At 43.4% G+C, this 24589-nt stretch overlaps 1 pseudogene; it reads left to right on the top strand.

The window, feature by feature from the left end:
* Positions 1-239: 239 nt before the first annotated feature.
* Positions 240-24531, top strand: LOC127043178 (semaphorin-3D-like; annotated as a pseudogene).
* The last annotated feature ends 58 nt before the right edge of the window (positions 24532-24589 follow it).

Genomic DNA, 24589 nt, shown 5'->3' with positions numbered 1-24589 from the left:
TACATTAAACATGATCTCTGATGTCTAGTTTCCTTTTTTTAATCTTCTTTCTAACTGAAGTTTAGAGCATCACTTAGAAAAGGAATGGGAAGGGGAGTTAATACAAAGTCAGTTAGAAACAGAACTGTACTTAAATACTGAAATACAAGCATTGCTTTGTATACTACATACCTTTATTTCAGACACAGGAACAGTACTGAAAGTTGTGAGCATTACAAAGGAGAAGTGGACTGTGGAAGAGCTGCAGATTTTCAAGGTAAGCATTAACAGCCACTGGGTGTTTCAACAGCATCAGAGAATAGTTTAGGGGAGTTTTAAACCTTGTGGAAATCAACCTCTGAACAATTCATTTCTCAGAACTAGTGCAAGTTCCCAAACTTATTTTATTTTTAACATTGAGATCCTTTGGTTTTCTAAAGGTGATTGAATCAATAATAACATGAATTTTCAAGCTCCTAGGAAACTGCTGCCAACTCTTGCAGTTTTATCATGTCTCACCAACACTGCTTGATTTTTAGTGTTTTTCCTAAAGCCTCAGATTCTGGAGTCCTGTGATCCTCATTATCATTTAAAAAATGTTTTCAAGCCTCATGGTTGTGGAGAAAATCTTGAAAACACAAATAATCAAGTTTAAAAAAAAGAAACAAAAGCCACAAGGCAAATAAAATGAACCAAATATCTATTAATTATTTTTAAATCAATCTCTGGTTTGCTTTGTTTTGGGGTGGGTTTTTTTGAGCTTTATTCGAGGTTTAGTGTGCTTCGGGTTGGCAATGCCAGTAGAATGTCGGAGAGAGAAGAAATCCACTAAGTCAGGCTAACACCAGTGAGTTGCCCATAAATGGTATCTATATTGGGCCAAATTCTGCTCTGTATTACACTGACATAAATCCTGATTAACTCTGTTGATGGAGTGGAGTGGATTTTGATTTACACTAGTGTAATGGAGAATAGAATGTGCCTGCTGATTTATTTTTTCATCCAAGTGTTTCTCTCCTCCTTTTTGGCAGTCCCTTGCTGTTCCCTTTTCATTGTGTCCAGCTCTACTTCATTTTTCACCTTACTGTTTTGTTAATGTTTTCCTTTCTGCCCACCATCTGCCCTTTTTCCATGGACTCTCTCCTAAGGGCAGTTCAAGCCCAAGAACAGTGGGGTCATACTCAAACTTTCCAACCCAAAATGATCAAGTGGGTTTGAAATCAGACACAATGAGTTCACACAGCACTAGTACGGACTCTGTAAAACTGATATTACTGAGTTAATCTCTCGATGTGCCTTTTGATACATCATCTATAGGATGAGAATCTTAAAGGCTCTCAATGTCCTCTTTCCAGTGCAATGAACACCAATTATAAATATTACTTTGAAAATACCAAGATTACTCGACAGTCTGCCAAGTAATCAGGAGTTTCAGCATGTACACCAATTTGCTGCATTCTTATAACATAACGTCAAGGGCAAACATGGCATATCATATTTAACACTAAAAGGGTTGGAGTTTGCTCAGCAGACAGTCCTCTATTTTATAAATGTTACCGCTACATATTTTTAATACAGAAAATTGAAGAGGAGAGAGCAGCTGCAAACCATTTATTATTCTTAAAGCCACATCAACATTAAACAATAGGCTTAGATGTTCCATTATGTGATAGAGCATAGATAATATACCAGGACTATCCTGTTCTTACTACAGTCATTGGCACAACATTCACTGACTTCACTAGAGGTAAAATTCACCTTTGGTGCAGAGGAGTAAAATGCATCCCTTCCGTCCCATTTAAGCCTTCAGAATAGTTCTTAAATGGAGTTTTTAGATTTGGTGCTGGCCCTCTGTGCAGGGTGAATTACAATCTTCCTGGATAAAAGGCATCTACTTGCAAGTAGCAGAGAATATTTGCTTGCGGTCATAATTTCTGATCTTTTTTCACATCTGCATAAACCAATTACATTGATCTGTAGTTTTATTGATTTTGTAGTTAGGCAGGTGTTAAGATATGTCATCTTTTCTATTAAAGACAGAAGCAAATGTCAATGAACAGGTACACTGACATTCACTCATTAATTTTTCAGCATCCATCATTTATCTCAACTATGGAGATGTCCCTGAAGCAGATAATTCACACACTTGTTTAATTCACATGAATAGTTTGGTATTTTGAGCATTTAGCTTGTTGCTTTGCTGGTGACATCTGTTGCTTATTGGCCAAACTTTCAAAGGCTGCCACTTAAGCTGCATCTGGAAAGTATAGTGTGAACTAGTTTGCCTGGAAAATTGACATTTGCTTGCAAATAGTAGTTTGTATGCACAAACTGGTAATTACTCATGGATACAAATCCTTAGTCATATGGATGTGGGTTTTGTGAATTAAGTTAATACACATATATTTTCCAGACACAACAAAAATTGGACTCTGTGTAATCTATCAATTCAATGAGACATTATTATTATTTTATTGTTGGTTATAGTAGTGGTATTACAAGCAGCACCACTAGGGATCCCAAATAGGGATCAGGACCTCACAGTGCAAGGCATTGTATGTACACATAGTAAGAGGCAGTCCTCAAGCTATGAGCTTAGAGTCTAACTACACAAGTCACAAAAGGTGGAAGAAAGGAAGTATTATTATTCCCCATTTTACATGCCGAACTGAGGCACAGAGTGGTATAGTTCTTTGCTCAAGGTCATCCAAATATCCCGAATTCCAGGTCAGTGTCATAGATTAAAGTTAGAAGGGACCACCAAACCATCTAGTCTGACCTCCTGCGTGTTACAGGCCATCTACCAAACCATCTAGTCTGAACTCCTGTATGTTACAGGCCACCAACACCACCCAGGACCTGCACACTAAACCCAATAACTGAAATTAGAACCAAGTATTACAGCCCACAAGAAACTGAACTGTTATGTGCTACAGCAGAGAGTAGGTGAGAGACCGAGGTGCACAGTACCTGAGGTCTCTGCAATGGCAGGGAAATGATTAGGAGAGATACACCCAGGTAATCCTAGCAAGTGACCTGCATCCACATGCTGCAGAGAAAGACAAAAAGCCCCAAGGTCACCGCCAATCTGACCTGGGGAAAAATTCCTTTCGACCTCACACGTGACAATCAGTTAGACTCTTTGAGCAAGAATCAGCCTGCCAAGCACCTGAGAGAGAGCATGTTCAATGTCACCTCAGAGCCCTGGATCACCTTATCCAATATCCCATCTCCAGCCAGGGCCATCTTTGATGCTTCAGTGAAAGACGATAAATACTTTGGAGGGGAAAAAAAATCCCTTCCTGACCTGTGCAGGTGACTATCTGAAACCCTGAAGCATGAGGTTTTAGGAACATAAGACATAAACCAGAGATGAGCCCCATGGCTGTTGAGCTTGACATCAAGATCTATCTTCCACTATAAAATTATTATTAAAATTACTTTTTGCTGTGGGGGATTGCTGCTAATTTTTTATACTGTAAATTCATGCCAGCATCCTACCAGTGTTTTAGATCCTTGTCCTTCCAGTTCCATAGCCCCTTTCCACCATCATGTCATCTGCAATGGATGGAGACTGTCCAGTGTACACAGTGCCCTGAGAAACATTTTACAATGAATGTGAAATTCTCTCTCGTTCAGTACAATCTGGGCCAAGATTGAAAGATTGCGAGGGTGGTAGCGAGAAAGAGAACATTTAAAATAATTGCTTGAAGAATGCTTCTAATTCATTCGCCTTGCCTGATTTGCAGCAACAATTGTACATTGGTTCCAAAGATGGATTGGTTCAGCTCTCCCTGCACAGATGTCACACGTATGGGAAGGCTTGTGCAAACTGTTGCCTTGGCAGAGACCCATACTATGCTTGGGATGGAAACACATGTTCCAGATATGCACCAACTTCTAAAAGGTAAGAATATATAGAGAGTTCCTATGGAAAATCCACCCACTCATATACCTTACATTAAGGGCTTCAGAGGTTCCCCACTGAGTTTCTAGGCCAGCGAAAACAAGTTGCACTTTTTCAGCATGCTGTTTAGGTAAATTGTAGACATAACTTTGTCCATGTTTTGGTGGGAGTGCTATGAAAACAGTGCAGCACTTAAATATGAATAGCGGTAACTGTGCTAGGGTGTCTAACATAACAAGATCATGATACTTATTGTTATGCTATGTGCTTTAAGATACCAAGTTATGAGGCTAAGGGCTAGACTGTGTCTGGCTCTGCATGAGTGTGCAAAGGAGGGAAGTGATTCAAGGAGTCTCCCGTACTTGTGCCTCTGCATGGGAGCCAGGCACAATCACAATGGGGTGTGTGACTCCCACTCGATACCCCTAGGTGGGTCGCTAGCAGCAGGAACTGAATGGATGAGCTGCTGCTGTCTGAGCTAAAAGACACAGGTCTCATGGCTCAAGTGCTTTAGAGTTTACAAACCTCTATCCATGGACTAGTGAAGAACAGAGAGCCATAGTGTGTTGGTATAGAGTACGCAAGTGCTTTGCTGGGCTAATACCAGCTGCAGCACCAGCCTCCCAAACGGGGCAGCTTTATGTATTTTGCAGCCCCAAGCACGGCAGTCAGGCAGCTTTTGGAGGCGCGCCTGCAGGAGGTCTGCTAGTCCCGTGTCTTTGGCGTACCCGTTGCTGAATTGCCACCGAAACCACGGGACTGGCAGACCTCCCACAGAAACACTGCCAAAAGCAGCCTGACTGCCGCCCTCATGGCAACTGGCAGGCCGCTGCCCGTGGCTTGCCGCCCCAGGCACGCACTTGGTGTGCTGGTGCCTGGAGCCGCCCCTGCTCCCAAAAGAGAAAGGACCACGGGAGCCATATCTGAACTCTCCCTGAGCCAGATGGAGGGATTTCGTGCTGTACTCTAGAAGGCTAATAGAGTTACTGAGTTGGCACTAGCTCCCCCTACTAGCATTCTGACTGGGTCAGCCAGAATTTCTCAGTTCATGCCACTATTTCAAGGCTTTTCCTCAGCCTTCTCTTCCACCCCTTTGATGAAACTGTCCTGTGCGCAGTCCTCATAATTCGTGCTCATGGGGTTTAACTGATTGTCACATGCGAGGTTGCAAAGGCATTTTTTCCCAGGTCAGATTGCTGGCAGTTCCAAAAAATTGAAACAAAATTTAGTTTTAATCAGATTATAAAATATTCTCCCTCACCCTCCCAAACGAAAGATTTTTTGGCTGCAACTGCATTGTTTTGGCATATAACAATTCATCTGAAAAATGTTGCCCAGCTCAGCTTACAATAAAGGTCCATGGTTGCTGTCTGTGATGAGAGTTTTGCTTCTTTAAGGACTGCAGTACTGGGCCTAAATGATTAAATGAGCGATTGAAGTTAATTAGTTGTGGGTTGTTGTATCATTCATGGGGCAACCATGTATATTCTCCCCTAAGCTAAAGTGAACTAGAATAAATTCAGAGAAATGTAAACGAGAAGAGAAATATAAAAGCTAAGATTCAATGGACAAGTTATGTCCCATGGGGTTGCTGAAGGCTGCAGTGCTTTCTTTCGGCTGCAGTGCTTCTTTCCACTGCATGCGGAGACAGAGAATGAGGGATCATTTATTTATAGAGCTCCCTGGCTTGGTGGATAGGTCAAATCTTTGTGGGTGTGAGGCTCCAGAAGAAGGGATTGGTGTTTTGCTTTGTGCATCTTCCATAGGTTAGTTACTTGGGTATTTTCCGTTAGCTCAGTATAGCAACCTGGCACACTGTGCTCCCGGCATATTTAGGTCTCTTCTCCAAATGGACACATCGGCATCAGGAGCCGGCTCTTCCACTTAGACATTGCTATGCTTTGCACTAGTAAGGGCCTATTGCCATCTCTGACACTGGCTCATAGTGTGTCCTCAAGGAAGTGACTTTGCCTCTCTATGCCTCAGTTTCCCCATCTGAAGAATGAATATAATTAGATTTATCCTCTTGAGATCTATGGATGAGAGTTCTTAAGAGATAAGTATTATCAATATTATTTTAATAAAACCTAAAAACAGTCACAGAGAGGTTAAGTAATTTGCCCAAAGATCACTATGCAAGTTAAATAGTGGAACTGGGAAAAGAATCCAGGAATCTTGACTCCCAATCCCCTGCTCTGTTGATCTCTGCATAAAGTTCCCCAAACCATACTCTGAAGCTGCTGTTCTCAAAACTGTTCCATCTGAAGCAGCACCTACTCTTTTTCAGCATTGCTTGTTTTAGATAATTCAGTAGTTGACATTACACTGTGTTGGCCTTGAATTGCGTCAGGAATGTGGTCTGTTGAAACTCATAGGTTTACATGATGTAGGATGTTGAGGGTTCTGATGGTTTCCAAGATGATCTGGCCCACCAGATCACAACATCTGTTCTGCCTTTGGATCTGGCAGAGCATCTATAGCTGATTTGGAAGCTGTCTCTGCCACTAGATTGCACTCACCCTCTTCTAGGCAGATCTCTCTTCCCAGAGTGATTTTCTTAAATCACCAGCCTGTCTCTTTGTGCCATTTGTACAAATCTCTCTGTGCCACATGCCACTTGAGAACGAGGCTGGATTTACTTAGGGGTGTAATTACCAACGATAGGGCAAGAGTGCTGCGGTCCCACATCTGCCGAGCTCCTCTTCATTTTGTTACTGAATTCTAGCAATTATGCCTCAAGTGTTACACATTTTAATGCTCTTGTTATAGGAGAGCCAGGAGGCAAGATGTTAAATATGGAGATCCAGTCGCTCAGTGCTGGGATATGGAAGTAAGTATTTGCGCCCTAGGTGAAACTTCCAGCTTGTGCGTGCCCCCCCTCAGCCCTGCAGCAGCTCTGCCCTGAGGCGCCCCCCCCATGACAGATCCCTCCCCTGCCCTGAGGCGCCCCCCCCCGCGGCAGCTCCCCCTCCAGGAGCCATGCGGCACCTCCCCACCCCAGCTCACCTCTGCAGGGCTGGTGCAAGGAAGTTTCGCGCCCTAGGTGAAAATTCCACCTTGTGCGTGCCCCCCCCCCCAGCCCTGCAGCAGCTCTGCCCTGAGGCGCCCCCCCCATAACAGATCCCCCCCCTGCCCTGAGGCACCCCCCCGCGGCAGCTCCCCCTCCAGGAGCCATGCGGCACCTCCCCACCCCAGCTCACCTCTGCAGGGCTGGTGCAAGGAAGTTTCGCGCCCTAGGTGAAAATTCCACCTTGCACCCCGCCCCCTGCCCTGTGGCAGCTCTGCCCTGAGGCACCCCTCTGTGGCAGCTCCTCCCCACTGCCCTGAGGCGCCCCCCTGCAGCAGCTCCCCACCGCCCTGAGGCACCCTCCCAGAGCTGTGTGGCACCTCCCCACCCCAGCTCACCTCTGCTCCAGATGCCCTGCTGTTGCACCCGTCGCCAGGCTCGTGCCATGTGCGCTAAGCAGAGCTGCGGAGCTCTGCCCGGCCCCCGCCGCCCCCACTGGCAATGAGAAGAATCACGTGGGATGGAGTGGCCGCTGCGCTGGGAGGGAGAGGGAGTCTGAGCCGCTGACAGGCAGCCCAGGGGTTCCTCTGGGTCAGCACGCCGCCGGCAGCCCAAAACCCTGGGCTGGCTGCCGGTGGTGGCGCGCTGACCCAGGGAACCTCTGGGCTGCCTCTTGGCAGTGGCGCGCTGACCCAGGGGAACCTCTGGGCTGGCTGCCAGCGGCATCGCGCTGACCCAGGGGAACCCCTGGGCTGCCTGACGGCGGCTCAGACTCCCTTTCCCTCCCAGTGCAGCGGCCCCTGAAACGCTTTAAAAGAAAATTGGGGGCACCGCTTTTTGGCGCCCCTAAATCTTGGCACCCTAGGCAACTGCCTAGTTGGTCTAAATGGTAGCACCGGCCCTGTTTGTGCCTCTTCCTCCAACAAGGTGTGTACGGTCAGTGTGTCTGTCTGTTTACTATGCTCTTTGGAACTAGGCCTCTGCAGATATCTGGGCAGCTAATGCCCAGGCAGTTAGAATCCCCAAATTCTCTCCATTCAGCCCTCATCCAGCAGTTAGACTCACTGAGCCATGGGAACTTAAAAGAAGTAAATGGCGAAAACAACTCTCCGTCCCCCCCCACCAAAACACACACATACTCCATGCGAGAGAGTCACCAGCGGAAACCCACATGAGGGGAGAAATAGGGCAGTAGATATGAATACCCCATACCCCACCATGAGTGAGATGCCAGGACCTCCGCTCCTTTGCAGAGTATCTGGAGAGAAATCCAAGTATGAAAACCTCTGAGGAAGCAGAAAATGCTCCTTCTTCCTCCCCTAATACATACACATATTTGACAAAAGTCCCAACCCCTGTTCCAGCTGCCAAACCCTCTAATTCCCCTTCCCTGTAGCTACTTAAACACTCCCCCTATTAACATGAGCTTCCCCTTCCCTCAACAAGAAATCCCCCTCTCCCAGCTGCCAAACAGTCTGGCTCACTGACTTGGCAACTGCTGCAGTTCACTTACAGAGTGTACTGTCAATGCTAAATCCTGCGGTTACGCTGCAATTTCTGTGACAGTGTAAAATAAATGAAAAACTTTCAAAACCGAAGTTTAAGTTAGTCTGGGGTTTTTACATTCAATTATTAAAATGAACAGCCCAGTCACAACTAGAGATGTAAAAGGTTAAACGGTTAACCAGTTAGCATTAGGCTAACTGTTAATAGATCTTAACTGTTAACCCCAGCGGCCCTGCGCCACCGGGAGGGACCCCAGCCTTGCCTGTGTGTGACTAGCAGGAGCAACCCCAGTTGAGTCAGGCCAGCCGGCCAGTGGGACCACAGCCTCGGCTGCACCGTGCTGGTCGCGCTGGCAGAACCCAGCTCTGGCCGGGCTGGTTGGACCCCAGGTGGGCTGGAGCAGCCCCAGCCCCAGACACGCTGGACTGTGCCGCCAGCCGGAGGGACCCCAGCCCCCGCTATGCCAGGCTGGCCAGAGCGACCTCAATTAATCGTTAACCAGTGAAATGATATAATTGTAATTGCTTAACTGGTTAACTTTATTAGCCAATTTTTACATCCTTAAACACAACAGTACTGATAGTATTGCCGAGTTTAATTTTTGACCTAGTAGAAGCTGCTCTATTTGATTGATCTCCAATAATTTTCATGTCACCTGCTGCAGAACTCAGCGTATTTCGTGGCAAAAATTAGGATTGTCTGCCATGAGATCAAAGACCAGTCTGTTGCACGGTATACTGGGATCTCACTGTGCATATATACCGCAGGGATCATTAAAATGTCAGCGTGAAATCCCGATTCCATTGAAGTTAATGGCCAAACTCCCATTGATTTCAATGGGGCTGGGATTGCACTCTCATGATTCACCCCACAATTACTACATAGTGGTATCTGAGATATGCCACAGAGCTTAGGGTTACTGTAGGGATGCCATCCCGACTGCTGCAGTCAGGTATCTCTTTGTAGAATAATGATTATTGAAGTTACTGTCTTTGATGAACAAATACAAAATTACTTAGATGTTGTACTAATATGAACTCCATCCTGAGCCCCAGTATGGTAGCAAAAATGGAATGTATGGCTAGCTTTAGCAGCAAGGTGGGTATTTCCCCTGGTGCTGTAAAACAGGTTCAGATGGCCTTGTGCAACCCCACTTCCAGCCCCTGGCAGATTAATAATAATAACTATTAATAATATATAATAATTATATTATGATAGCATCTCCCAGCTCCAGTTGTGATTAGGGCCCTATTGAGCTAGACACTGCACCAACAGAGTGCAAGAGGCAATCCCTGCTCTGAAGATCTTGCAACCTAAATAAACAAGACAGACAAAGGCTGAGAGGGGAAACAACAGCACAGAGAAGTGGAGTGACTTTTTCAAATTCATTGGTAGAGGCAAGAGAAGAAGCCAAGTCTCCTTACTTCTAGTTCAGTGCCCTGTCTGGAACACATTGAGCTTCAGTAGTAACTGCCTAGTAGATGGCCACTAAAAGGGAGTGATTTCAGATAGCCTCAAGGCTGCTCTAAAGTATGCAGGGTGCTAAAGCGGTCCCTGGTGGCTCTCAGAATTGATGGAACTACAACCAGCACTTATGGCTACCCCACCTCTACTCTGCTCAGTCTCCACTGGGTGCACAGAGGATGGAGCAGAGGAAAAATGCAGGTAAAATATTGAATTCACCAGCAGTGGCTGTATCTCTTTAAACGTAAGTAAGTCAGTGGTACAGATTTTATTTAGTGCTCTAAAAAACAGTTGCACCGGAGAAAAGTTAGCAGCCACCTCTAAATCCTAGCTGTTAGATTTTAAGCTAAAAGTTAAGTTTCCTTTGTCCTTTTTTATAATTCACTTGCTCCTATAGCCTCTGTTCTGAATCAGTCTATTTTATCATTGCTTTAAAAATCAGGTCAGGGTTAATCTTTGGTACCATTTTTGCTTTTCAGGCATTAGTCATGAAACTGCTGATGAAAAGGTGATTTTTGGCATTGAATTTAATTCATCTTTTCTGGAATGCATTCCTAAGTCCCTGCAAGCCTCGATTAGGTGGTATATTCAATGCTCTGGAGAAGAACATCGAGAAGAGGTAAGTTATAGGCATCAAGGCAAGCTTCCTCAGGGGAGAATTCAGCTGAGTATTCGAAGGCAGGAGTTATTGGGATTAGTAGATGTTTGCCTTTTCCTTGCTTCACCTTAGGGATCATGTAGTGTTCTGGTATCACTATTTAGGGCATAGAGAGGGTGGGAGAGAAGCCATTTGCACTGTACTACAGGCAGATTTATTTTATTTATTCTGATTTATAAAGTTGTTCAAAAAAAAAGGGATGGGGAGAGAGTGAGAGCAAGCGAGTGAGAGAGAACCTAACCTTTGCTCTAAGCACTCCTGGGTGCATTTTAAAAAGACAGACTACTCCAGTAACACCCTTTCCCCCTATAATTAACACATGGAATAACTCAGCAGCCAAAAACATATTCAGAATGTTCAGCTCTCTATAAGTTTACATACCACCCTCATCACGCTAGTATCTGAGAACTTTAGTTCCTGGGGGAGTTAATTCCATAGTCTAGGACCAGCACCCGAGATGTTTCCTGCCTTACAATCTTTATAATTTCCCATGGAGTCCTCTCACAGCTACTGAAAAACCAATGGGCATTAGAGCATGTCCTGAAGGTCAACACATTGGGACTGGTTTGGACTGATGTTCAAACCCAAGGACCCCTCACAGAGAATGACTTTTGCCCTCATAAAAGCCATTTTCCATCCCAGGCCACTCCCTACCACCTGTGTAGTCATCACAACTGTGGTGGTAGTGAAAAGGGGGAGATAGGCTGGTCGAAGGCTTTAGATGAGCTTTATTGTTCAATGTTCATCCCAGTCTTTAGATAGTTATGCCTTTAGATCTGAACCAGATTGAATTGGTTTTTTTTTTTCAAGCTCATGCAGAGTTTAAATATCACAGTCCTACAGGAACTATTAAATATGCACCATGGTTTATGGCTCGGTTTTCCATTGATTGTGGGCACTAGCAACTCTCCCATTGACTGTGATGGCAAGATTGATCTCTTTCTTTCTAAAGGCCAAGAAATTCCAGCTGTGGCTGATTTTTGTGAGGTTATAGCCCTGTATCAGGTTGCAGAGGACCCTGATCACCATCTGGGCTCTTTGAGGAAAGTTGCCATGTGGGAGGCCACATGAGGGCTAGGACAACAGTAGTGGGCCATAGAGAGAAGTGACGGGTGCTAACCTTGGGAGTCAGATAATCAATTTTATGTGCAAGTAGCTCAGGCTGCAGCTGCTTTTCCACCACATGAGCTGGAGGAACAGGACTGTCTGCAGGCCCTGGCTTTGGGGTACTTTTGTTGTACCAACCCCTGCACACTCAAGCTTGGCAAAGTGAACTTCACCACTGATCATGAACACATAACAAATGTATTTATATATCTCACATGTCTCATGCCCCAGGCTTAAAGCCTTAGGTAAAGGCTGTGACAAGTTCCCTGGGGTGCAACCTGGAACTGTGGTGTCGCTGAGCCTGTCTTACCAACCTGGGCTCCCTCTCACACTGCGATGCTGTGACAAGCTGCAAGGTCCTGCACTCACACAGCCATTCACAGGCAGGGACACACTCAGCTGAGTTACATGCAGGGATGGCTCTAGGGATTTTGCCGCTCCAAGCACGGCAGGCAGGCTGCCTTTGGCGGCTTGCCTGCGGAGGGTCTGCTGGTCCCGCAGCTTTGGACCTCCTGCAGGCGAAGCTGTGGGACCAGCGGACCCTCTGCAGGCAAGCCACCAAAGGCAACCTGCCTGCCGCCCTCGTGGCGACCAGCAGAGTGCCCCCCATGGCTTGCAGCCCCAAGCACACGCTTGGCGTGCTGGGGCCTGGAGCCGCCCCCGGTTACGTGAATGCTTTTGCCATCCACTCATGAACCAACAATACAGAGGCTCCAGCCAATGCCAGCCTAGAACCTCAGAGCTGTACTGTCTTGCCCTGGTCAGACGCGTGACCAGTGTAATCTTATTACCCAGTCTGCCCCTCCCTCAATGTGGAGAGGACATGCACCAGCCCTTGCTCCTGAGTAGATTTCCCTTGCACTTCAAGCAACATACTATTTTAGGTAAAAAAATATAAAACAGATTTGTTAACTACAGAAAGATTTTAAGTGAATATAAGTACAGATCAGTGTTGGCTATCTAATAAATAACAAACAAAAAGGTAATCTGAGTTTCATAAACCAGACAGGATTTAAATCAAGCAGTGTCTCACCATGATGGTATATTTCCTTTATATACTATCTGGGATTCTCCTTTCCAGCCTGGGACCACCTCCCCAGTTCAGTCTTTGTTTTCTAGACATGTTTCCACGTGTTGAGTTTTGGAGGGAGTGAAGCCAAATGATGATGTTACTTACCCTTTTATAGCTTCTTCCAGCTTGCTGGAAAGTTCCTTTGCTATGACGCGAGTCAGGTAGCCTCCATTGTGCATGTGCTATCTCTGGGAGGTTTACATTATATACGGCTCCTGGAGTAATCCTTGTGAGTGTGTCTATTCCCCTTAATGGGCCATCATCAGTTTCTGGCTGCCCCATTGTTGTACCTGAAAGGCCAGTTGTGGGTGTTTCCAACTTCACACCATATTTCAGTAACACACACAGCAAAACTCCATAACTTCATAACTGCAATGGCAGCACATGCAATCCAACAGAATATTAATGTTCAACAGATTAAGGCTTTTAGAATGATACCTCACCAGGCATACTTTGCTCAAAACATAACATAATCGTATGGGAGTGCCAGAGTGTTGCTTTGGGGTACAGAGTGTCACAAAGGTATAGTGATTTATTGTGTCTTTGACATCCATCAATACTTCAAAAATTATATTGTATTCTGATCAGCAGGCCTGCTGTTATGTCTTGAGAATGGCCAAAGAACAACAACAGACGTAGGTGGCTAAACTGAGAAGTGTGCTATACATGGCTTGGAAGACCTATATTAATCACTCCGGAAATACTGAAATTCTTGCCCTAATTGTTTTATTTTTGACTCTCTTGTGCAAGAAGTTGTATTCCTTACCTCACTAGTGGCCTTCTTCAGATAAGCATTTAAGTATACGATTACATACAACCCAATTTATAAAAACAATTGAGCAATTATTTAAGTCCCATTCTTTTCAAAGGGATTTATGCACGTGCTTAACTGTGGACCAGAACAGGGAACTGGAACTGGGGCTCAGATGAGCCACAGTTATTATAAAAACAACCTTTCGCCTCTGTAATACCTAACCAAGGTTCTCAAAAGAATTTACAAACATTCATTAACGAAATATTACATCTGAAGAGGGTTTATTTCATAATGATGTTTAACACTTCTTAGATCTGAAAGTGCTTTGCAAAGTTGGTTAAGTATTATCATCTTCATTTTTCATGCTGGGAAACTGAGATACGACGGGGTTGGTGGGTTACTAATGTCCATGCCTGTAGCTCAGGGGTTGGCAACCTCTGGCACACGGCTCACCAGGGTAAGCACCCTGGTGGGCTGGGCCAGTGTGTTTACCTGCCGCGTCCGCAGGTTCAGCCAATGGGGGCTGCAGGAAGTGGCGCGGGCCGAGGGATGTGCTGACCACGGCTTCCTGCTGCCCCCACTGACCTGGAGCGGCGAACTGCAGCCATTGAGAGCTGCGATCCGCTGAACCCTCCGGACGTGGCAGGTAAACAAACTGGCCTAGGCCGCCAGGGTGCTTATCCTGGCGAGCCGCGTGCCAGAGGTTGCCAACCCCTGCTGTAGCTAAACCAGGAATTGAAACTCCTGGGTCTCTGTCTGATGCTTTAACAAGACTTGTTTTCCTCCCTGGATTTTGTTCAACCCAGTTTGGAAAAATTCAGATTTTGTTAGAAATCGAAGACTCAATCGGTGCAACTGATAGTGGGCAAAACAAAGATATCTTTAAAGGACCTTTCCATCTCATTTGTTCTTGGAGCTGGCTTAAGGCCAAACTGGCCTTTGGTTACATGAGAACAGGCTAAGGACTGGGCAAACTTTCACCAACTTGTAATAGCCCCACATAGCCAATTTGTCAGAATGCTCTGGCCCCACTCCCTAAGCCAGGCCATGAGAACAGGTAGTGTAGAGTGAGCCATATAGGTTTTATGCCACCCAGAGACTCCTCTCCATGACAGGATTCCACAGCTGGTTCAAAAAATAGAGCCAAGAAGCTGGCATGAAAGGCGTAAGGGGGTGTGTGCATAAGTTTTATGACACTTGCATCTCTAATATGCACCCAGCACACATTTGCAGCCTTTCAAGGCAATGTTTACTAGGCTTGCACTATGTAACAATCTGACGTGTTTATATGACAAAAGTCAAGTTTTGATAAAATGCCACATTAACCATTGGGCACATTTAAGAAGAAAACTCTCCAGATTGTTTTTCTGTGTTATGAATGTTAACTACAAGCAAAGAGTTTCTTATCACATGCTGCCACTATATCCATGGGAGTATACACACGATGTTTTATCTTGATAAAATAGATGCTGGAGCTCATGTTCTGGATTTTTTTTTCTTATATTTTTTCCCCCCACCAAAGTCCCCAAACAGAGTCCTTTTTTACTTACAAGATCATAGGAATTAGAGATGGAACTGACCTATTAGCTCATCTCCATCCTTGCCGGTGAATGTTTGTTCCTATGTTCCATCTGCTAATATTTTGACCCAGTCTAGTTTTTCTTATCGTAAGCAATGGGGCAACCATTTTTTCCCTTTTCAAAACCATCCTGATGGTGCATTTCAATACAAAACAAAACAAAAAAAGTTCTTTCTTTTAGAGAAATAGGGTGGGTGAGGAAATAGCTTTTATTGAACCAACTTCTGTTGGCGAGAGCTCTCTATAAGCTTGAAAGCTTGTCTCGAAAAAACTGAAGTTGGTCCAGTAAAAGATATTACCTCATCCACCTTGTCTCGCTAATATCCAGGGACCAATACAATACAATGCTGTTCTTTCTTTTGTTATTTTTAAAGATAAAGAAAAAATTAATAAAGCTGCATTTTCAAATTGGGTACCTAAAGTAAATTCATGTGTAACCACCTAAATAAATCAGCCCGATTTTAAGAGATGCTGAGCACTCCCTACTCCTGTTGGTGTTTGGCATCTCTGAACCACAAGTTCTTTTTATTGAGGTGGTCTAGCTTTGGGCACCCATGTTTGAAAATTTTCCCTCAGTGTTGGATACCACACAGATGGCCTCTATAGAAAATCCAAATATAGAGCGATATTAAACTGAGGGTTTTTAATGCACTTTACTTTGACTAAAACACCATATGTAACAGAAATGACGTAGTTGTATTTAACATGTAGCCTGATCTTTGCTCAGTCAATACCCTACCCTAACTTTTCCTGTTACAGTTCTATATTCTGTTCTCTCTTCCTGCATTATATTTCTCTAATAACACTGTATGTTATTGTAGTACATGTCTTAAAGGTATAACTTATTGTGATGACGATACCATGCTTTGTGAATGACTCAGTGCACCTGGAACTTAAGTTACAGACTTTTAGTTACAGTGGTGTAGCTGGAATGTTTCAGCAGATCTTTAAACCTCACGTTACAAATAGATGGTTATGCTTTGTCCATGACATGCAGTACAGCTTCCTGAGGGGAGAGAAAGGGCAAAATCCAGACTAGATTGGGAGCCTTTGGCCCAGCAGGATGTCTCCTGCATTTCACCTTTAAGGTCATGGTTCAGAATCTTACTTCCAGTCAGAATGGCCTATGGGAGGGGACAGGATCTCCTGTGGTACAGGAGCTGTCACCAGGTCATTCTGCTGCCAGGGGGAGTGCGTTTCCCTGTGGTTTGGTGGGTCATGAGTCAGTTATCTGGTGCTTTTGTATTTAGTGTTGCTCACGCAATTGATCATGTTTATTCCCATATTTGGAAGGTTAGTCACTGACGTGTGGGAGAACATTTTTTGTGACTTGGATTAATAAAAAAAGCCTGTACATCATTTGTTCGTAAAGCTTTAATGTGCTGAATTTCCTGCAGCTTAAGCTCGGCTGTTTGTTTATTCCTTTTTAAATTCCTATGTGTTGTGTTATGTACATAATAGGTGTCAGGGCCAGAAAAAGCAAATCCAGTGTTCCCTGCAAAGCTATTAACATTGGCCTCCTATGGTTTCTTAAAAATATTCAGCTAGCCTGACCCAGAGTCTCCTATGGCTGCAGGTTTGCCAGGTTGTCATGTCATTTCCATGGGACATAGTAAGCCATATGTTTTGAAACCATGGCCTATTCATTGATATGGTTTAACTCCTTGTATGGTGTGGGTGATGGAAGATAACCCACTGGGGAGCTCAGCATTGTCATGGTATAATTCCCAAATCTGAACCTTAGAGTCCAAAAATATGGGGTACCAGCATGAATTTCTCTAAGCTTAATTACCAGCTTAGATCTGTTAAGCCGCCACCACCCAAAAATATATAGTGTTTTGGGGCACTCTGGTCCCCCCAAAAACCTTTCGTGGGGACCCCAAGTCCCAAACCCCCTGGATCTTAACACAAGGAAAGTAAACCCCTTTCCTCGCCGTTGCCTTTCCCAGCCTTCCCCTCCCTGGGTTACCCTGGAAGATTACTGTGATTCAAACTCCTTGAATCACAACACAGAGAAATTAGGTCTCCTGGAGAGAGAGACAAACTCACACTCCGTGAATCTAAAACAAAGGGATTCCACTCTTCCCCTCCCTTCTCCTTCCCTGTTAAGTACAGACTCAATTCCCTTGAGCCTCAACAAGGGGGAAAAATCAGACAAGTCTTAAAAGCAAAACTTTTAATAAAAAGAAAGAAAAAAAAGTAAAAGGTTATCTCTGCAATTTAGATGGTAAAAAGTTACAGGGTCTGTCAGCTTATAGAAACTAGAAAGAAGCTTCCCCCCCCCCAGCAAAATACAATTTAAAATACTTCCAGCAAACTACACATTTGCAAATACAGAAACAATCAAAAGACTATAACCGCCTTTCTTACTAAAAATACTCACTCTTCTGAATATATAAAAGACTATAGCAGGCAGATTGACAAGAAAACTGGTTGCATGTCTAGTCCCTTCCAGGACCCAGAGAGAACAAAGCCAAAACCATAAACCACAAACAAAGGCTTCCCTCCACCGAGATTTGAAAGTATCTTGTCTCCTGATTGGTCCTCTGGTCAGGTATTGCAGGTCACTGTTTGTTAACCCTTTACAGGTGAAAGAGACAATAACCCTTAGCTATCTCTTTATGACAAGCATATTTCAGCTTCTTCACCAGCAGCTCACTCTTTCCCATTGTCCCACCCAATGTTCGCTGGCTGATGTTAGCCATGGATTGGGCTATCCTGCCTGGTTGGTAATCCTCTTTGAAAGGTATGTGTCTGGTAGGACATTGAACTCTATTGCTGTGGTCACCATATTGGAGACAGGGAGGCATTTTTTCCCCTAGGTGCATTTTTCCCTGGTTGGAGGGATTGGGCTTCAGTTGCATCTGGCAGTGATGTCTGTTTTGTGGTGTTGATGTTTTTCGTGGTGAATTGGTGTGTGAGGCATTGGTCTCTGTTGGTTTAGTCAGTGGTTGATGATTTTTGTGTGATTACAGCCTATTTTCTTTGACCATGACTTCATGGGCATGAGTTTCTGGTGGTGATTGTAGATAGATTCTCTGACTATTCAACCCCAAACCCAAAAGTCAGATGAAAGCAGAATGGAGAAGAGGGCTAAGTTTGGCAGAGAATAGTAGTTATGGGCAAAGACCTTATTATCGATAAAGATTTAAGAATACACCATCTTGTATCAGGCCCAATTCTTTGAGAAGTGAATTTTGTCTTGGGGACCCAGTAAATGGTGATTAGTGGGAACTCTGGGCCAGATTGAAATACACATTGCCCGATAGGGATGGAATGTCATAGCAGGTAATTATTGACTAATTTGCTGTTGAATTTAATTAAAAGTGCAGCCAATTTGCTTTTTACCATAAGTTAGTGGTGTGATTTGCTTGCTTGGGCAAATCCCCTGGTGTTGATAGCAGGGTCAAGTTATTCTTTAAAGGTTTGAACTGTTTCATTTTGTTGACCAATGATTCTTTCACACTTCTATTATACTTTAACCAACTGGGTGGTGGTGGTGGGTTGTTGTTGTTTGTTCTTTGTTTGTTTTTTAGTTCCTTGAAGTTCTTAAATCAGACCATTATTTTTTCCACAATTTCCAAGAAAAAAACTATATCCTGAGCTGAGATATACCATGTGGAAATTCAGGGAGATTGATTTGATTTGGGTAAATGTAGGGTGGGAATTTAAAAATTACCCTTCCAATGGGAAGTTAGCTTCAGCCTTGCCTATAGTGGAACTGATGTCTCTCCATACATAATGACATTATGTCCCAAAAAACGAAGAAGAGCTCTGTGTAAGCTCAAAAGCTTGTTTCTCTCACTAACAGAAGTTGGTCCAATAAAAGATATTATCTCACCCATCTTGTCTCTCTATTATGTGCTCAACACATTCCTCATTTTTTCTTTAGATTTTTATGTACAAATAGATGTTGTAAAAACAGTTTGAATTCAATTATTATTTGTCTCAATATAACAGTAACAACATGGCACATAATAAAAAGATCCACCTTCTCAATGGAATGATGATATAGGCCACTGATAATGAAGACCAAGGAGAATTCTCAGTAAATGCTCCTTATTTTTGTTTCTTCCACCCTTTCTTTGTTGAGTGGTAACATTTAACCCATGGTTAGCTCAGCTTTACCTCTAGTGCTTTTTCACATGTTGATTAATGAGGGAAGGCAGGCTTTGAAACCGCTATCTTCTCACAGACAGGTGCAATGTTTTAACTGTGAAAGAGGTGACATGTGAATTATTTGTAATGAGGGAGCCATCTAAACATACCATTTATAAAGGACAAAAAATGGTGACCTAACCTGATGCCATGTCACTTTTGAATCCTTAGTTGTTTTCCATCTGACTGTTTCAAGATTTGCCATCCTTATGGCAACTGCTAAATTCATGCTGTAAAAATAAAGCAACTAATATAAATGAACTTCTTATTCCTTTGTCAGGCACCTTCTGTATCTGTGCTCTACACATTTTATTTAATATTTTATAACAAAGATCAAAAACTATTTAAAAGTTGCTGAAATAATATAGAGAATGCTGTCCAACTCTGCTACCTTGTCACTGAGAAGATATAGCATGCACACTGCAACCTATTTGCAAGCTGAATCAAAGCAACTACATGACACCAGAAAAGTTACATGGACAAATGTTGACAATCAACTGCTTAATTTCTGTGGCTCACAATATTAGCTCTGATTCAACAAAACACTTAATCCTATGTTCAGCTTAAAATACCTGCTTAAAGTTAATCACATTATTGAATAGGAATCTCTGGTCTTCTGAATTGCTAAAAAAAAACCTCGTTATAGTTCCAGCAGAATTAATGGTTATGATATGCTGAAAAATAATGAAACCACATATGACAGAAATAAAATGACATCTCCTATGTAACCAGGCTTTTCACTATACTCAAAATTTAATAAAACATGTTTTACGTCTGCAGGTCAGGAACTAAAGAACAAATTAAGCATTCAAGTGAAAGGTTAAAGATCTACTACCAAGTAATGAAATGCCAGGTGTTTATGAAACTCCAGAGTCCTGTGGGGGAAAATGTAGAGAGGAAAGTCGGGAAGAGTTCTGAACCTGTGGGTAAAACAACATAAACAGGATACCAAAAAAGAGAAGTGGGAGGGAAAACCATGATGAAGTGTGGCTCAATATGTGTGAAATCAGAGCCATAAGTTCATCCTGTCAGAGAATAAGAAAGGAATGAACAATGAAGACACAGAAAAGGAGGGGGTGACAGTCATCATATATCAATAATCAACATATAAATGGGACATTGAATAAGAACCTTATTAATTAAAAGTTGAAGTAGAGATGGATTAGGATTAAGAGACACAACCACTTTAGCGATGTTAGCCTGTGGTGTGGGCTCCCAAGGGGAGTGATGGGAACCTCAATGTTAGCACATTTATAACTATACTATGTCAAACTGCATATGAAGGCTACTGTATTACAAATACTGCATGGTAATAATTAGTACAGAGATGGACTAAGTGACCAAATGGCTATTTTCCAATTCTAGATTCTTCAAGAGCCTCTATAGCTCTGTCCTGCCTTTTACCTGACAACAGGCTGAGCCCCACTGTGGTTCCTTTGAACCAGTGAACAGCCAGCTTAAAGATCCAGCTGCAAATTCCCTTACTGTAGGAGGTCCGACGTGTAGCCAATATACGGCAACCAGGTAGCAAGTGTGAAAAATCAGGACACTTTTTTGTGTGGAGCTATAGTTGCATATATAAGCCAAAACCCCTAATATTGGGATGGTCCTGATAATATCAGGATATCTGGTTGCCCAAAGCCAATGTAGCTGACGCTCTGCCTCCAGAATCAGAGATGTGGCCAGCGCAAGCTGTACTCTGGTGATCCCCAGCTGACAAACAGCTCTTCAGAGGACATTGCAGCTGGGACATAGTGTAGAACAGCCCTCAATCTGCTCAAAATGATGCTGCCATGGAGCCACAGGATGCCTCTTTGAAACTCCCTTACCTGGGCTCAGCAGTGGTTCGAGCCTCTTGTCTCTTATTGTGTCATCTCTTCTGCTCCACCAGCGACACCAGACTTTTCGCTTTGGTCATCAACTTTACCCACAGCCCCCTTTGCACTTTCTTGCACACTACTCCTGGCATGAGCTGCTTGAGCTTCTATGAAAAGACACCACCTTCAACTCATTCAAGCCCCTTTTTAAGATCCACTTTTGCCATTATGCTTACATGATATTAGCCAGGTTAAGACATGCTTTCCTGGAATTATTTAAAAACCTTTCCTCATACTGCCATACCCATGCTGACTAAATGCATAATCTTGGCTTTCTAAACACTTTGGAGAAGGCATTCTGTTTTCTTTCTGTTTTGGAAGGAACTTAATAATACATCTTTGGGTGGCCTTAGAAATAATCATAGGAAAAAGTGAGGGAACCCTTACCCTTAAAATAGGTCTTTTCAAAAACTTAAAAGATCTCCTTTACATTTTATCTTTACAGGATACCGAATGTTGTGGTATCACTTGACGCAACATAATGCCATGTCTAGGTGAAATTTTCAAGAAAGTTCACTTGGTCTAATTCTACTCCTGTTGAAATCCATATGGGTTCTAATGGCAGCAGAGTAAAGGCCAATGCTGAGCAGTTTTGAAAATCCCACTCTATATTTCTCTGTCTTCCTCAGCTATCCAGCAGATATCCATGTCAACGTTTCTTAATTGGTGGGTCACAATCCTTACGTGGAAAGAAAAGGGGGATCATGAAAGGCAATTGGGGAGATGGGGGAGGTTTGTGAAGCACTGAAAATTTTATTATAATCTTAATCAAAGAAAATCTCTCTCCATCACTGCCCACACAGCCTTACTCTTCAGGGTCAAGTATTGTCTCTCAACAGCATGAAACACACACACAAATAAATTATATTGGTTTATCTTTGTTATCACTGATACATTTTTATTGTTACTTTACAATAAGCGCAAGGGGTTTGCAAAAAAATTTTTCTTCAAATAAGGGGATGCCATCCTGAAAAGGTTGGGAAAACTGCCCTATGTGATAGAATCTAGCGAAGAAAAAGACTTATTGAATTACCCTCGCTATTGCAGGACTGTTAGCTGCGGAAATGTATTTGTATTTTGACCATGACTAATTTAGTTTCACTCAGATAAACTTTGGGGTTGTATAGTGCCTGGTATCCAAAGAGCACAAAACACTTTCCAGACACTTATTAAATAAGCCTGACTTCCCCTTTGTGATGCAGTAAGTATTATAGTCGCCAATTTATGACTAAGGAAACTGAGCTGCCTTGCCTCAGGCCATATTGTGAGTCCGTGACAGAACCAAACAGAACCCACCAGTAAGCCCCAGCTGAGCCGGGTTCTGTTCAGTAGACCACCCCGCCATTCTAGTAGCTGACGTCTTCTCTCTGAGTGGGTCATCAATGGTACGCAGGCAGCTGCACATATCTGGCTGAAGAGTGCTTCAGCTAGTATGGTAGCAAGCCAGGCAAGCAGGACTTATATATATTATTTAGGGATGAAGAATAGCTTACAGATTTTTCACATAAAAACAGTGTGTAGTCTACTCATTGTGAATAAAGTTAATTTACTCATCTTTATGCTTCCCTGATCTTCATCATCTGAAATATGCTGGAAGGGCAGACGTATAGTCTGGGACGTTTTCCAGATTTCTTTTTTTTTTTCCCCAGAGAGGCACTCAGCCCAATAGTGAATTAAACAGAATCCTTGCGTATTATAACAATGCCACCAGTGGTGCTGAAGATGTGCTTAATGTGCATGCTGCATTGTGAGCTAATCAAACTGAACCACAATCCCTTTGCTGTTGTTCTCCCCTGCAGCCTCTGTGTGGCAGCAGAACACTGCACACTCTGTGAAGTGCCAGCTTCCTTTTCGAACATCAGCGCTTCAGAGGGAATGAACCCTGGGGTATGGAATTAGAGCAAGGGACTGGGAATCAGAGCTTTACTCACAGCTCTGCCACTGAGTCTGTGTGACCTTTGGCAAATCACATAACATCCATGTTTGTCCATCTGCAAGGATCCTAACATATCAGCGCCTCAGAGAGGGGTTGTGAGGCTTAATTAATTTTGTAAATCATTTGTAGGTTACCAGATTTGCAAAGTAGCTGGCAGCATGGATGGCTATGTTTACCTCAGGTACCAAGTGCATTGAGCCAGCACCCCAGTGGCTAACATGTCATAATGTGCTAGATATAGCAAGTATTTCCACAGCCTTCACAATCTCAACTACAATCCACAAATGCTGCAGTGAATAGGGTACATAATGCACGGAAATTCAGCCTTAGCTTTAAATCTCAGTTTTTCCTAGGTTTTCTCATTCACAGATCCTGAACCCTACGTGATAAAAAAATTGCATTTGGTTTTAGCTCCCTGAATCTTATTGGCGTTTTTCTGCTTTCACTTACAATGGTGTAAATGAAGAGTAACTACACTGAAGTTAAGAGAGTGTTGTAAACCAGTGTCCCATCAGAATGAGACTTATTGACTTAATTGTTATTACTATTGATTTATTATTTGTATTGCTGTAGTGGCTAGGCACGGCAGTCGTGGACCAGGACCCCATTGTGCTACATGTTATACAAACAGAATAAAATGATAGCCCCTGCCCCGAACAGCTTGCAGTCTAATGGGATTTGTCCAGTTAACTATCCCACCCTTGCTTCGAGAAAGTAGGCTACCGTACCGTTGTTTTGGTCTGTTTCATGTTATTATTCCTTGGTGACTCTATCCTCTCAGACTGTATGTACCTTTAACTAATGCATGCTGATAAGACTATAATTATCAATTGAATAGTAGAACTCTGAAATTCAAATGGTTCCATACGCATCTGTTTATCTAAGGTACTTATATGCCAGTGACCTAGAGGTAAAAGGCTGCATATCTCATTGTCAGTCCCTGAGCCAACCATCCCCTCTGTCTCCTCTACTCCCCACCTAACACGTACTTAAATTTTATTTTTCCTGTGCTTTTAATGCATTGTTTTCTGCTGTGTCCAATCTCACAGCTGAAGGCTGATGAGAGGATCATCAAAACGGAATACGGGCTGCTGATCTGCAGCCTGCAGAAAAAGGACACAGGGGCGTATTACTGCAAAGCACAAGAGCACATGTTCATTCACACCACTGTGAAGTTAAATTTGAAAGTTATAGAGAACGGGCACATGGAAAGCACTCAGAAAACGGAGGACAAAGACAGATGGATGAAAGATTTGCTTACTGAGTCGCGGCTGTGGTACAAGGATTACATCCAACTCGTCAGCAGCCCCAGCTTCAGCCTGGATGAGTATTGTGAACAGATGTGGCACTGAAGGAGGCGACGGCACCGGAACAAAGGTGGGGCAAAATGGAAGCACATGCAGAAGATGAAGAAAAAGCAAAATCGAAGGCACCATGAACCTGTCAGCAGCCCACATGCCAGGCCTGCATCTACGTAGCTTTTATATTCTATTTAAAGAAAGGACATTAAACATGCAAAAATACTGTGTTCTGCTTTGTGCATCCTTCCGATTAATTAAGATTGCTTCATACTGAGATTAGATAA

The sequence above is a fragment of the Gopherus flavomarginatus genome, chromosome 1 (assembly GCF_025201925.1).
Source record: "Gopherus flavomarginatus isolate rGopFla2 chromosome 1, rGopFla2.mat.asm, whole genome shotgun sequence".
NCBI lineage: Eukaryota > Metazoa > Chordata > Testudines > Testudinidae > Gopherus > Gopherus flavomarginatus.
The sequence above is the reverse complement of the archived record's forward strand: the minus strand, read 5'-3'. Positions and strand labels throughout refer to the sequence as shown.